Source organism: Aphelocoma coerulescens, chromosome 4 (genome assembly GCF_041296385.1).
Source record: "Aphelocoma coerulescens isolate FSJ_1873_10779 chromosome 4, UR_Acoe_1.0, whole genome shotgun sequence".
NCBI classification, from domain to species: Eukaryota; Metazoa; Chordata; class Aves; order Passeriformes; family Corvidae; genus Aphelocoma; species Aphelocoma coerulescens.
Window position 1 is genome coordinate 36,254,748 of NC_091017.1, and position 15,134 is coordinate 36,269,881.

The following is a 15,134-nucleotide window of genomic DNA, read 5'->3' on the forward strand; positions in this document are numbered from 1 at the left end:
TTTTGCAACATGTGACATTTGTGATTAAGAGAGCAGAATGCAGCCAAGAAGTCTGTGTAGGAGCAATCAAATATGTAGAAAGCTAGAAGTATGTTCCTTTCTCCAAATCCTAGTGACTCAGAAAATTCTCATTTCCCTAACTTTCTTTTCCCAGAGCCAAATGTAGTTCATCCCTAGGCATCTCACCATTGAAAACTCCTCATTTGTTTTTTCCCCACTTAAAAAATATTCTCTTTTTTTGTCAGCCTGCCCCATGCACCTGTAGTAAATCCCTTTGGACAGGTTCTCTGGGCTGCTGATCCTGCTCAGACTGAGGGTTTCCACTTGCCTGTCCTCCTGACCTCCTCAAGCTCAGTTTCATTGAATGATGGCTGGGCAGTAGCTGACCAAATTTAAAATAAACACATGTTGTTTTCCCATCAATTCCACCCCCACCCCACCCCATGAATTTCAAGAGCATTTGCTGTTTGTTGGATTTCACTCTTTTAAAATGAGTGTCTTTACATGCCAGAGCAAAAGTAGTATCTCAGGGTAATTTAGACAGACCTAGTGGATAAATCTGCCTGCATTCTTGCAGGTGTGTTCTGAGTCCTGTGCAGAATTAGATCTTACTCTTAACTTCATGGCAGTTGGCATGTGAGTCCATAAAGAACAGGATGGAGGGCTATCACCAGATTTGAGCTGACACTTGCAAGTACCTTAGTGCATTTGAGTTAATATGCTCAACATACTATTTGCATTTGGGTCCTCTGTTAGCTGATTTGCTTGCATTAGTTTTAGATAGAGCATCCTCAGACTGGTTGATGAGTAACACTGGAAATGCTCTTTTGTTGTATATTTTATATTGGGTAAACTGATCTTATTTCTTTCTTCCTAATCATTGTGTCCATGGCTTTCATTTCTGGTGTTAGATACCATTTAAAATTCTTTCCCTAGAGAGACTAGGTTTTGTAGATAGTTAATACATAGCTGGGGAAGAAGAATGTTTTAAAAATACCCCTTTCCCCCACCATGAAGTTATCTAAAAGCTTAAGAAATGACCACCCTCCTGCTTTTGCACCACTGTGGTTTAGGAACAGCACACCCTAACTTAGTGGCCCTCCCCTCAGTGAGACTCTCCCAAACCAGACACCTCTCACTCCCCTCCACTCTCTCGTGGGAGACACAAAGGCAGAGATCACAAGCTGGGAGAAGAACAATTTGCTGGAAGCATCAATGAGATAAAAAAATTGACCAGTAACAGCAGCAATACTACTAAAAAACCATGTAAATGAAAAATAGTATAGCAGTCCAAAATTAAGCAGCTTTGCAGTGTATGAGATATGGTCAAATAGATAACTGTTGACATACTTTGAAATGAGTGTCAAAGCTGCAAATTTTTGACAAAGTTTTATAATGTACTGGGTGACTTGCAAAATTACTTGTAACTAGCTACTGGACGAGTCTTTAATTCCAAATTTAAAAAACTAAGTTGTTCAAGATGGAATATTGGAATACATGAAGTCCTAAATTGAGTACTTTGCTTTAGCATCTAAACCATGTCTGTTTTTTTGAAAATAGCATGAGTTTAATTTTATTTCCCTATTGTAATACAGTTTAGCTTGTATTTGTTCAAATGCCAAGCCAGCTAGCAAAGAGTGTTCATAAGAAAAGGCTGGATTTTATAGTCTCATTATTTTGGGAAAATATGCAATCCACAGTTTTAAAGAACTGTGCCCTGATCAATTAAAGGTGCCATTTATTTGGTGACATAAGGTAAAGCTTAATCTAGTTCTTCTATTTAATTTCTGTAAATTACAACAGTGAAATTTATTCTGGCAGTTTAATGTGAGGAAGATCATCCCTCTTCTGTCCTGCCCCTTTCCCCCCATTTTCCTATTAATATTTACAAACTCCTTCCTTTACTTTAACTTATCAGGCATGTATTATGGTTAAACTAAACATTCCTTACTTCTTTCCTTCCACCATGACCATCAAACTAGCACAAATTAGCACTCAGTCCCCTCATAGTTTCCCCTGAGCGTCTGTACCCTGAAGGCAGTTCACATGATAGAATGAGGTTTATGTATGAACTCCAGAAAATAAATGAGCAGAAAATGCAATTGCCTGAGGGCTGTCCTGGCTCTCCTGTGTTTTCACATGGCCACTGACAGCAGCAATGTGACAGTCCCTCAATATATCTTTTGCAGCAGCCTCCAGCTTCCCTAGGCTTCTCCATGCTCTTACCACATTTGATCATGTGCTTGGACTTCCTGACTTATTGTACTAGAACTTTGCTTCTACTGCAAACTCCACTGGGTTCTTTTGTGTTTGTTAAATGGGAGCTGCAGTGCCTAAAGGTCTCCTAGATCTCCCCCAGCTTACCTCGTGCTTGCTCTTGGCCTCCACGACCAAGAGCACCCAGAGGATGCAGTTATCTCTTAGCAGCAACAAAATACAGAAGTGCTGGGCAGTTTTTCTCAGACTGTTGGCTCTGGTACTTGGGTTTTTCTGCTTTTTTCCTAGAATACTTCCAAGCCCATCTCGGGGGTCTGTGCTGTGCTGCTCAGGCATCCTGTGATGCCGACTTGCCACCTGCAAACCTGGCTTTGCACTTGGCTTTCACTGCTTGCTCATCTGCTGTTTCCTTGCTGCAGCCTCTTGTCCTTCACTGCTGCCACATCCAACCAGTTCTCCCCTCACCGCCTTACATGGCGATGGAGAGCTGCTTTCCCTTTGGCAAGGTCACAGATTTACCTACAGGAACAATTATTTAAGCTTTTTCCTCTAATTAAAAGATTTGAGGTTTGAAGGTGAGAGAACATCTTGTTTTTTACTATTTTCAAAATTAAAAGGGATGTATCTGTTTAAATATTGATGGTTTAGCCCTCTGGTCTTTCCCATACTAAAATAACTTAAATAATGGAATGGAATATCTAATCATACTGGAGAGTCATTGAACAAATTGTGGACTTCTTTTGAACGTGGGTAAAGCAATAACAAAATTCAGTTTGTCAGAAATGTTTTGTCCTCATTGAAGTGTATCCTCATTAACTTATAAAAGTAACCTTTCAGGATAAAATTTCTTAGGGATTTTGGCAGACTTTTTTATTTTGGCAGGTAATGAATATCAATGTAATGGTGCTGGAGCAGAGCCCTTGGCTATCTACATGCATTTATACAGCTTTATGTATCTGAAGCAGTTTTATGTAGCTTTATGTATCCTAATTTTTGTGATGTCTGGATCTTGCTGTTTTTTGTGGTTTATGTGTATCTAACTGATGGTGTGTTTATATTTTGAAGATAGAAGAGCCTTTGATCGATCTTTTGAGTCAGTAAAATTATGCTGATAGCTTTAATCACAATGATAATATCCTTCTCTGGGTATATGACTCATATATTTGCAGCTAAGTGTTTATTAATAATGGCTATTACTGGCTGAAACCTATGATATCACAGAATGAAACTGGGATTTTAACTGAAAGAGAGTGATCAGTATACACAAATATTTAAACTATGATAAAATCCCCTAAAAAGGGATTTTTTTCCCTGCCCCGAGCAGGAAACAGAGTTTTAGAATAATGGACTTGTGGGAGGCTCAGAGTTGTACTTTTGTGAGCTGATAGTTTAGTTGTTTAAGCTGCACAGGGAGTTGATCAAGGGCTGTGTGGAGTTTATTTAGCTTTTTCCAGGTTCTGAGTTGTTTATGGCTAAGGATTTGCAGCATCGTGATGGAAACATGAAGACCATACATTGGATCTTTGAAGAGAAAAGTAACTCCCCAGGTTGTAGTTTCAAGTCTGTTTAAGAAGTTACTTGGAAGTGTGTGCTTTGGATTTAGTTTGCCCTCAGAACTCTCTGTCTTGAATAGAAAACTTCACTTTTTTTTGCTGCTGCTGGTTTTTCCTGTGACCTGTTTGTTGTTCTGGTATGTCTGTATCAAGCTGGTGTTCTGGTGGTGTTCTGAAGCCTTGCTCCTGACTGTCTCTAAGGGCTGGTGAGGAGGCATAGAGTGTGGTATTGTTGTGGGCTGACCCCCCTGCTGCCTTGTCCTCTGGTTTGAATGCACTGGTTCAGCATTTCAGTCAGTCCCATCAACTGAAACTGAAGCATAAAAGGAGTGTGATCTTAGGGTTTAATCTAGGAAAGACTGAGATCATAAGCTGAAGGAGGAAGTTGGGAGTAGTGGTGATGTCAGTCCATTTATGACTGTGTGGCTGTCATGAATTACTCACAATGAATTTTAAATAGACATTGAGAAATAAACACTAATTGCTTTGTAGTGTCTGTGTCTACCCAAAAGACTGCATGGGTCCTTTTGCATGAAGATTTTTACTGTTTACCTGCAAGCAGAAAATTAGACTTATCACAGCACATGTGACTGGAATTACTTACTGAGACTCAAACTCTTAGAGAAAATAAAAGCTTGCTTACAAGAGGTAGCATTTTACTGGGACTGCCTGATCTGGCCATCTACCTTGAATTTGTTAATCTCCTCTTGGTATCATGGTCAATGTTAGCAGTGAAATCCAGCAGTCACTCGTGTGTCACTGCAGCCTTCCTTAGGAGGTGCTGGAGGAGCTGGAGTTGCCAGGGGGCTGCTCCTGAACCCGGCTCCCTGAGGGCTGGCTGGCAGGGGGAGCATGCACGGAGGGTTTCATGTGAGTCTGACTTCATCACTTCAGACACAGTCAGCTCTGGCTGTAGCTGAATTAGCTGAGCCATAAATTGTTGGGCCCTGTGATGTCACCTGCTATTTCAGCAAGGTTCGTGATACAGACCGCAGGCTACATGTCACCTAAAACTGTTCTTGAAGTTTGAAAAAAAATGGTGTACAGGTTTCTTTGAATATGAATACTTACACTTATTTTTGCAGCTAATTTATCCTTTATCCCATCCAGAGTAATTGAAGAGTTCATTGAGGTCTTAAACTGATCATGACAGTATCTGAGGTGTTGGGAAATAGAAGAGGAGGCAGTTCCTAAATGATGAGATTGGCCGGTGTCTGGTGTTGTTCCTGTCATATTTCAGTGCTACTGGAATTTTGTTTTTGCAGAGCTGATAAAATGTTAAGGGACTTAATCTATTACACTGGCATCTTTTGAAAACAAAAATAGAAATCTAATGTTGTGTGTCTGGTGCTACCAGGCTTTCTTCCAAGTTTGTAATGACAAGATAACAATGAAGCTGAAAGTGTCAAATGACCTGAATATGTTTTCAGTGAGCCTGAGTTGTTTTGATTTCTCTTAAGGACAGGGAGGCTTTCAGGGATGGAAATGCTCATGCTAGGAGAAAAGCAAACTTCAGTAGCTTTCACAAATGCAAACCTTATACCAGTTTCTAGATGTATATACTTAGAGCTACAGACTTCTGTCTCTCAATGCGAAAGACCTGATGATGGGCTTGAGAAGGTCTGGATCGCTTGCTGCTGATCAGGGGCATTTGTGTAATGTTCAGAACATTTTAATATGCTTTCTGTAGAAGAGACACCATTAATTGGTGGTGCAGAGCTTGTAGATTCAGGAGTCCTTGGTTTTGGTTTTCCATTGTTTCACACATGGTAGTTGTAAGCTGAGTCAAGATGACTCTTCTTGCTTCTGTCGGCACATCTAAATTAAGTAAAGAAGTTAGACTTTTCTTATGTTGTCCTTTATTCACTTCAGTGGTGTTTATTTTCCCCATTGAAACTGCAGTTGTATGAAAATACTTAAAAGTTCAAGATGCCTACTTTAATGAAAAAATTACACTTGTGATATAGACCACAGAAACAAAGTATGTAACATTATAAATCCAGACCACTCGTTTTATGGAGAGCTCCAGCTGTGAACCAATTTAGGTTATTTTTGCATTTGCTATTCAGATTAAGTATAATGAAAATTCTTCAGTGGGATATTGCCAATGCCAAGGAAAAATAAAATCTGAGGTAACACAGGCAGTAGATTCTCAGTGTAAGCATGAATGTATCTTAATAGCTCAAAGTAACTGAAAAGGACGGTAAGAAAAAAGTAAAATTAAGCAGAAGAGTTTTTTGAGCATAATTTTTGAGCAGAAAGAAAGCAGAGGAAAAGAGAATCCTTTTAGGTAGCTGATAGAGGAAACACAATCATTGACAACTGTGATGCCAACGCTCACATCCCATTTCTTTAAAAGTTGGAAAGTTTGGGTTAAAATGACGACTGATTTTTGAAAAAATGTGCTGAAATAGTGGCGAGGGTTTTTTGGGCTTTTTTTGTTATTATTCCCCCCTGCTGTCTGGGTGCAAAAAAGATTAAATCCACTGAAAACACTCAATTTTTTCCTGAAGACATTGTATACATTTTCATCGTAGAAAAATTTCGGTGCTGTTCATTTGATTGCCTGGTTCCTTAAAAAGTGCTGCAGTAAAAGCTGGCCTTGAAACAGTATGGTTTCATTGCTGACTCTTCTTTTTAGTTTATTTTGTGTCTTATTGGCTAGAGGTACCTTTCTAATCCCAGCATTAGGGTCTCTAATCGAGCATGTCACAATTTGGAGTCATTGAGAACAACATCTAACCAATCTTGGAAGCATTGTTTATCTTTTGTTTTTACTGCTCTTCTGTACATTATAATTATGTGATATATATTTAATTTCAACAGCTCTCACTTGTACTCTCATTTTCTTTCTAAAATTTCAGTCTTGATTTTAATATTAAAAAGCTGTTTTCTGCAGTGATAATAAATTGCTCACATACAAGTGGGGATATGGAAAAATTGAGAACGCTTTCTGAGAAATTAAGGAGGGGAAAATTCTCTGTGTAATAAAGTAAACGGTTATTTAAAAATTAAATGTGAGACCCATTATATTGGAGTATCCACTACTGCTTACATTGTTAATTAAAGGTATCTATCTGAAGATAATTGTTGATTTTTCGCAATTGGTATTGCAGCTGGTGAAATGTCCTATTATGTAATCTGTTCCATCTGATTTAAGTTTTCCTCTGATTCAATTTAATAGTACTTAAGCTTTTGAGTTTTAGTAGAAACCTGCAAAACATCAAAACCCACTTCAGTTACTTGGGAAAACTGCATTATAAGATTTTTGCTGAAGTCAAAAGGAAGACCCTGTTTATTTTATGTGCTCTCTGGGTCTCTGGACAAGTTTTATAAGTGTAATGAACTGAAGTCATCTGGTCATTGCTTAGCTTTAAATAATAACAAAATGAACTGTGTGCAAAAATAGCATAAAGAATACCAAAAGAAAAAGTTACACCCATGTGGAGAGAGGGGAGAGAGGACACTGCCTTTTCTTTGCCTCATGTGAAACTCACGGGATCTAAACTTTCATAAACTTAATTTTGCTGAATCTGCTTTTGATAAGATGAAGTAATGATGTTTACTTATGTATATGGAGGACTGTAGAATAACTGGAAGGAATTAGAACTATTTTCTTTATTCTTAGCAAGAGGCCACTACTGTAATTCTTCTGCAAATGGTCTTTTTAACAAAATGTTACTCCTTATGGTAGAAGATTTGAAAATGTTTTGAGAGTTTTCTTTTAACTGATGCTAAAATTTTCAAATGTTTCTGAAAAACAAACCCAGGGATACAAGACATGTTAATTTATTTGCAAATTATAATATAAACAGCTAAACCAAAATTGTCACTACTACTTCATTGGCTTACTTTGTTTATTCATTGGCAAATACACAAATTTATCTTGAATACATCTTGCTTTGTACACTAACAGATTTATGGAAACTTGTTATTTAGGTAATGAGTATAGCTCTCCAGGTGAATGAATTGGTTTTATCGAATGATGTGTGTGTGGAAAATGTCAATATGTATGGTCTTATTTTACTTCTAAAAACCTGGATGACATGTCAAGTTATTTTAGTATTTAAAAAGCAGACAATTTGTAATACCTTAATTATGAAAGCCTCTAGGGGGACTTAAAAATGCTTATTATGTATTTTTCAATATAAAAAGTCTTCATTTAGAAACTAACATCTAAAGTCTTTGTATGACATTGGAAAAATACTCCTCTCCTTTAATGAATTTCATGAATGTTAATAAGCCAAGCTGTGTTTAGAGAGGGTCTTGCCTCTTAAGTAATGTTTTCCAACAACTTGTCATTCTTTGAGACCATTATGTAGATCTTGTGATGTCACAGTAATCTCCATGGCAACACAGACGTCATTAACATGAAGCATAAGCAAAGCTGTCTTTATTCAAACCATTTATTTATTTATTTATTTGAAAGAAGAAGGAAAAAAGTGGGTTAGGAAAAAACCTTTCATCTTTGAATGCTTTCTGAGATAAAATAATGTGAGAACTTCTAATTTAAAAATAAAATAAGGGTAACTTTTCCCAAAGAAGGATCTATTCCCGGGTGGTCTGATGAGGTACCTGCCTTCTAGCTTTCTGTACTGGAGATGTTGCAAAGCTGAACTGCTGCAACAAGCTCAATTTGTTGTTGCCTCCACTAATAGGCCCTAGTTTTGTTAGTTTATATAATTGTATATAAAGTCTATGAACATAGATCTTGAATTCAACAGGAAAATGCCATCAACACATTTCTTTAGTGTCGTATATATAAAAGGGTGGTAAAGGAATGCTAAGTGGTATTCTAGTCTGAAAAGTATTGAGGATCACCTGCTGCTATAAAGACCCTGAGCATCTACCCTTTTTACAGTAAATTTGCAAAATGACTTATTATTCTTAACAGCACTTCTTCAAGATTGGGTTTGTAACCATTTTTCAGCCTAATGTTTTAGTTTTAATGTAACATTATGAAAAGATAAAGCGAAAAGCAACAAATGTGAAACTTTACACAATTACTTAATTTTTCTACCTAAACTAGTCAAACTTGCTACCATACCCACTCTTGTAACAGGTAAAATATTAAAATTAACTCCACTTTCCAAAACAGTAGTCTGTTCTAAAAGAAAAACTGTGTGAAGATCCTAAAGCAAATGTTTCAGGGTTGACTGAGGGGACCTTCTATAGAAGCAAACCTCCAGAATCTGGCTAATTTCAAATTATTCACTGTGGGTTTTCAGGAACTTCTTTTGAAGTGCTTTCAGTAGTCAGCTCTAAATTAGCAGATTAATGCAACCTCGATCTGGGTTGCATTTGCATAAGAATTAAATCCCTGTGAGTATTACGTAGATAAAGCACTATAGTCTGTCATCTGTAAGGATGCTAACTAAAAGCATTCAAAATACTGAAGAGGTTTACTAAAGTTTTCAGCTGGAGTTTAACTTCTACACATTTTTAGCAGGAATTATTTAAAGCATTAATTTACTATAAATGTGCTTATTCTATAATTTTAGTGTGGTCTGATTAGTCATCAGACATTCTCTCTGTCTGGCTTGCTGGGTTCTTCGCACCCTCCTGCTGCAGCACCAGGGTTATTATCCTTGGTACCATGGTTCCTCTTCCCCCACAGGCAGTGGGTGGTTTGGGTCCCAAGTCAAGCAAGGAGCTGCAGTGATGTCTGGGACTTTTTTCTCCTGTGAAATACTCCTCCCAGGTATTATTAAGTGGCGTGTAGTTAGCTGTGATACCGCGAGTGAGTCCCTTCCCTGACACATGAGCTGTTGTATCTGAGACTGTAAACATCTAAGCTATCATATGACATTGGATAAGCCTAATCATCCTTATCCATGGTATGCAGTGAGCTCATGTCTCCAGGATTTGCAAGTAGTGACAGGTCTGCAAATGCCTCTTCAACTTGTATTCCACTTGCCAGCATCTCAATTTTCCTTTCAACTGAAAAGCATTTCTGTAAAGCAGCTACTTGCTCTTGCTGAAAAAATAAACACTATAAACAGAATAACATTGTAGAAATTAAATTAGCTAAAAGGGAAAAAAAGCTAGTCTAGTTATTATTTTGATATGCAGATGACCACTACATTTTAATTAGAAAGAACAGTTATTACAAGTCAAAAGCATCGTGGGCTTCCCTTGCATCTTTACTTGCTTTTCCTAAAAGACAGGCACTAATTCTAATGGGAATCAGAGAAGTCAGCCTTATATTATGAGATAATTTGATGTTCTGTCTTTCAGTTGACAAACTCTTGCTTTCATAGTTTCCAGCGTGGAGCTCTAAGTGTGGGGAAACCCACTGCTGCCTTCCCTGCTTGCATCATCCCCAGTGGAGCGCTGTTCACGTTAGAGTGGCTCTGCATGCATGAAGGCCTCTGTCTTTTTTTCTGAGGGGTCAGAAAATGGCCACGCCAAATTTAGTTTTCATCAGAGCACTTAAGCGTTCCCCTGGGAATGGCTTGTGCATGTACACGAGCTTTTTAATTGTAACGTTCTTCTTTCTCATCCCTGGCAAGGGTGAGTTGGGTGGAGGTCTGGGTTTCAGAGCACATTGATGTGGAACTAAACCTAAGCTAAACCTAGCTTGGCTTGAACAAACCATGTAGAGGGACTCATGCTTTTTATTCTAATCTGGACATACCAAAATGAAACATGGTGATTTTTAATGAAAAAGATGCATAAGGGCAAACTTGACTGAATCCCTTATTATCTCTCTAAATGGCAGATGGAAAATAGTCCCCATTTTGTTTCCCATCTTGACATCTGCTTAATACTGCTCTATATTTCACCAAGGAATTCAGTGTGACTGGTTTGCTTTAGAACTAAATCTGACTAACTAACATTTTGATGTTGTTGCAAGCTGAATGTTGATTATTACATCAAGATTTGATATGGGGATTTTTCAGAGACCAGACATTCTGCTCATGTTTGCTTCTGTATCATCAGATAATAATTGATGCTGTGATTGAAAGCAGGTGCCTGCCGTGACTGGGGTCATGGCACTGCTGTGAGGAAGTGGCATGTGCAGGTGGGACCTGCAGCAAATGATCCATCCAATGGAGTGGCGACTCCTCTCTGCTCTGATATTGAGAACTGGAAGATAGAGGGAAGATTGGAAATGGAGTAGATAGCACTTGAATGTAAATGGTGATGGTAATAATAGCATTTTCAGGATGAGGGCTACCTAAGAGCAAATGAAGGCACTTTGGTTTACATAACTTCAAATTCTAGATATGCTTCATGCAATACCTCTGTATTTCATTTTGCTTGTTTTCTATGATTCTCCTAAATGTAGATGTCAACTGAAGCAAGGTAATTTTCACAAAAAGAGCTTTGAAGTATCGGGTTTATGTAACTTAAGATCCATTTTTATCATGAATATGTTAAAAGCTTGAGAAACTAAACTGAACTGTGCATAGCCTTGTGCTTATGGATTTATTCATGTACAGTCTTGAACAGATAAGGATTGGTTGCAGTGAAGGTGGGAGAGGGATAATGTTTACTTTAATCTCCATGTTTATTTAGATGTTCTGCATTGGCAAATATTGCACAGCAGTGATATTAAACCCATTGTACATCCCACTTGAAAACTTCAGAACAAAGAGAGTTTTTGAATTTCTGATTCCTAGAGTTTTGGCATTAATCATTGCAATATTCATGCATTACATTTCTACTTTAATTATATTGTAAATTTTGTTATTAAAAAAAAAAAAGGAAAATCTGTATGGAACTTATTTCCTTGCATACATATATCCTAGAAGATTCTAAGAACTTGAGAAACAAGAAAATTTGGTACTTGTATTTTTCCTTTCATTAGAACATGTCTAAATGGAATATACTTTTTGATTCAGAGGAAATGTCAATTAAATAGATTTTATTCTCAACCAGCAACTTTGTTCAAAATATTGCACTTACATATACATAAAATGATAACAGTATTGTATGCTGAAGAATGTGCACCATAGAGATGACCATACTTTGTGGAGCTTTCCTTGTGAGAATTAGAAATAGTTTTGGTAAAACCTTAAGCTAATGTAGTGTAGGGAATATCAAAAGAAATAAAAGTTAGATTACATTGTAGGGGAAACCCTAAATTTATGTGTGTCCTTTTTGCAAAAATAATTGTAACTTGTGAAATTGAGTTTTCTGTGAGTGATCTTTGGTCTTTAAGAGGAAGAAAGAAAAGGGCTTCACACTGAAAACCCTTTTCTTGGTGTTGTGAAGTTTTCTTCATATCCTGCATCACTTTTGATGAATGCATTTACATTCCAGTGCTGAGAAATAACTTTCCATTTGGGAGCTGGGTTGACGTGAAAACAGGAATGTGGGGGCCCAGGGTGAGGGGACAGGGCTGAATGCTGATAGAGAAACATTCCCTCTTTAGTAGCTGCTGCCTCTCCTGCGAGCTTTGAAAAGAGCATCTGTCTGTGCATGTATGAGGATGTCTGGGGACCTGGGGAAATGGATGGGTGGTGTCTGGAGAAAACTGCCTTGTCCGCCAATGTCATGATGATAAGAGAAAGAATAGAACAAGTCACCTCAATACCTGCAAGTTTTTGGCTGTCTCTATGTGTAAGTGCTTATAAAAAGTCGTATGTTGTTTGTGGCTTTAGATGCTTCATTTAATTGAAGTACTTTGTTGTTTTGTTTTATTAGTAGATCTATTAAATTTGCAGGGGAATAAATGCAGATAGTGGTCCTAAATTATTTTGTTGTTGTTTGTTAGCCACAGACATATTTATACTACTGTCATTTTATAATAGTAAAGTGTTTTTTTAATGAAAGCTGAGAGTATAAATTTGGGAAACATGGAAACCCTTAACTCTCATTTAAAACTTGTCTTCTGTAAACAAGCATGAAACCTGAAAGCTGATACCTCTGTTCTTTAGCCAGCTGTGTATGTTTTCAGTATAACAAGTTGTAAGCTGAGATATGTATGTAGTAAGATACACTTATGGATAAGGGAACTGTCACCTCTGATCAGTGTAAATTCAATTTAAGAATGCATTAAAATGCAGATGAAATTATAAACTACTTACATGGGTTAAAATACCTGCATTTAATACATGGTGAGAGAAAGAGGGTATTTTTCATACTAATGACTTTATTTGGAAAAAAATGCTTTTGAATAGTCAAGTGGGAAATTAGACTTTTTGTCAATTGTTTAAAGGAATAGTATAGTTAGGGAGACATTGCTTGGGGAAAATACCTAGCTGTCTACTGTGAAGTGGATTCCTGTAAATAATATTGTTTTATATATCTTTAAGTAGTTGTTTCTGTTTTGGGGTATTTTTTTTTGGTTTTGTTTTTTGGTAGGGTTTTTTTGATTTTTTTTTTTTTGGGAGGGGGTTGTTTTTGGTTGTGTTGTAGTTGTTGTTTTTGGTTTTTTTAAATTAAAGTGGGTTCATATTCACATCATGCATTCAGTATCCCTATGGGAATGCAAGTATTGTGATAGAAAAGGACTCCAGAAGTGAAATTATCTTTGGAACAGGTACTGAGGAGAGCATCTGTGAAGCTTAATACTTGGGGAACCTCAAGTCAGAGCTTACGTGGTAGCAGGGAAGAGAAGTGTTGGAAAAGCTGCTGCAAAGCAAGGTTCTCTGGGGAACTTAGGTGAGGTAGCAATATCCTGACCAGGCAGCCCTTCTGGCTTTCTAAATTACTGTTATAACCTCTGCATCCCATATTGACAGCTACAATTGCAAAGATACCTTTACACTGCCTTAGCTTCCTTTGGTGAAATTCTCTTATGCACATCACCAATTTAGAGAAAATAGTTTTCAAGTGATTCTTTCAGGTATAACATTGACTTAATAGTTGCAAACAAGCTATATTTAGGAGTTGAAATTAATAAGGCTTAATAAGACAATTTTGATTTAAATGATTAAGGACTGGTAAGATACAACCAAATGTGACGTGTATATCATGTAAAATTCTCTACTGCATTTTAAAAACAAATATGGGTTTTAAGCTTTAGGGTCTCTATATGCAGTCTTATCACACCCTATAGTAAGGGAAGAAGTAAATTTGTCAAATCCCTGAGCTATTGAAACCTGCTAATAAAGGCTCTCTGCGTTGTACTTTAGCTAGACAGTACTCATGTAGACTACTTTGTGAGAAATCTGGGTAGTCAAACTCACTTTCTAAGGAAAGTCTGGCATCAAAATTTAGTAAAGAATATTGTTTAGTCAAAGTTACTGAAATAGAGCTCATATCAAGAGGATAATCTATCAGCCCTTCCACTGAAACTTTATTTGCTTGGTAGTGTTTCTGTGTGATACCTAACATCCCTTGAGCCAGCTTACATGCGTGCTTGTGGTCCCTTGTATGAAGTTCTTCTGCTGGTATTTCAGAGAATCACAGAATGGTTTTGGTTGGAAGGGACCTGAAAGGTCAGATAATTCTAAACGTCCTGCCATGGACAGGGACACATTTCACTGGATCAGGTTGCTCAAGAGCCCCATCCAACGTTGTCTTGAACAATTCCAGGGATGGGGCATCCACAACTTCTCTGGGCAACCTGTTCCAGTGCCTCACATTCTTATAATGAAGAATTTTATAAAAGGCTTTACAGTTTGGGCTTTTTTATCAGCTCAGTAACAAACTGTCTTATGTGTTGGGTATTTGCTTCTTATTTCTAATAAGAATATGCTAATATTCTAATATTTCAAATAACCTGTTTTCAATTAAATTGAGTTTGTTTGATGACTTCCTCTACTGAGTGGCTAGTTACTGCAGGTAGGGATTTTGGAGAAGAGTGCTACTGAAGTACTTTTTTGTTGGTCTTTTATTTTTGCTCTTGTGGGAAACTCTGATAGATTAATTCAGATACAACTTGCTGACTTTGATGTCATTCTTATGATTTGAAACAGCAGGATTAGCAATGCCCTAAGATGCCAGGTGTTAGTCAGAGTTGCATGTCAAACAAAAACCTGTGTTCAAGTGTGGTTCTGCAAGAGATGGTGTGCAATACTGTGATAGTTGTTCTACCACAGTCAGAGGTGGACAATTCTGAAGTGCCCAGATATAGTGGACAGTAACAAGAGAGTTCCCTAATTTTCACTGACTATGTGAATTCCTCACTGGTGATGAATTTTCAACAGAGATTGGAAGTCAGGAGGTTTAGTTGGTGTGGCCATCTGAGAACTGCAACACTTCAAAGGTCATTTATCTTTCTTATGCCTTGATTTACTCATCATCTTTCTTACAGCACTTCACAAAGTTTAGAGAGTTTGTTTGCAGCCTGAAGTGCCTTGTGATCTTTGGTCAAAGATAATATATACATGTGATGCACTGTCTGCTCTGATAAATTTCATTCTGTCACAGGAGTCTGAATAGCCCAGGAATGGCACAGTTATTTGCCAT

At 37.4% G+C, this 15,134-nt stretch overlaps 1 protein-coding gene across 6 annotated transcripts in view; it reads left to right on the top strand.

The window, feature by feature from the left end:
- The window catches only part of RAPGEF2 (Rap guanine nucleotide exchange factor 2), a 185,304-nt gene that overhangs the window by 77,784 nt on the left and 92,386 nt on the right, over positions 1-15,134 (top strand). Inside the window, exon 1 of one of the 6 annotated variants that reach the window (XM_069013594.1) lies at positions 12,206-12,338. The exons of the other annotated variants lie outside the window; for them this stretch is intronic. The gene's annotated coding sequence lies outside the window, so the exon portion shown is untranslated. Of the gene's footprint in view, positions 1-12,205; positions 12,339-15,134 lie in introns of those variants that run through there. 6 annotated transcript variants of the gene reach the window in all.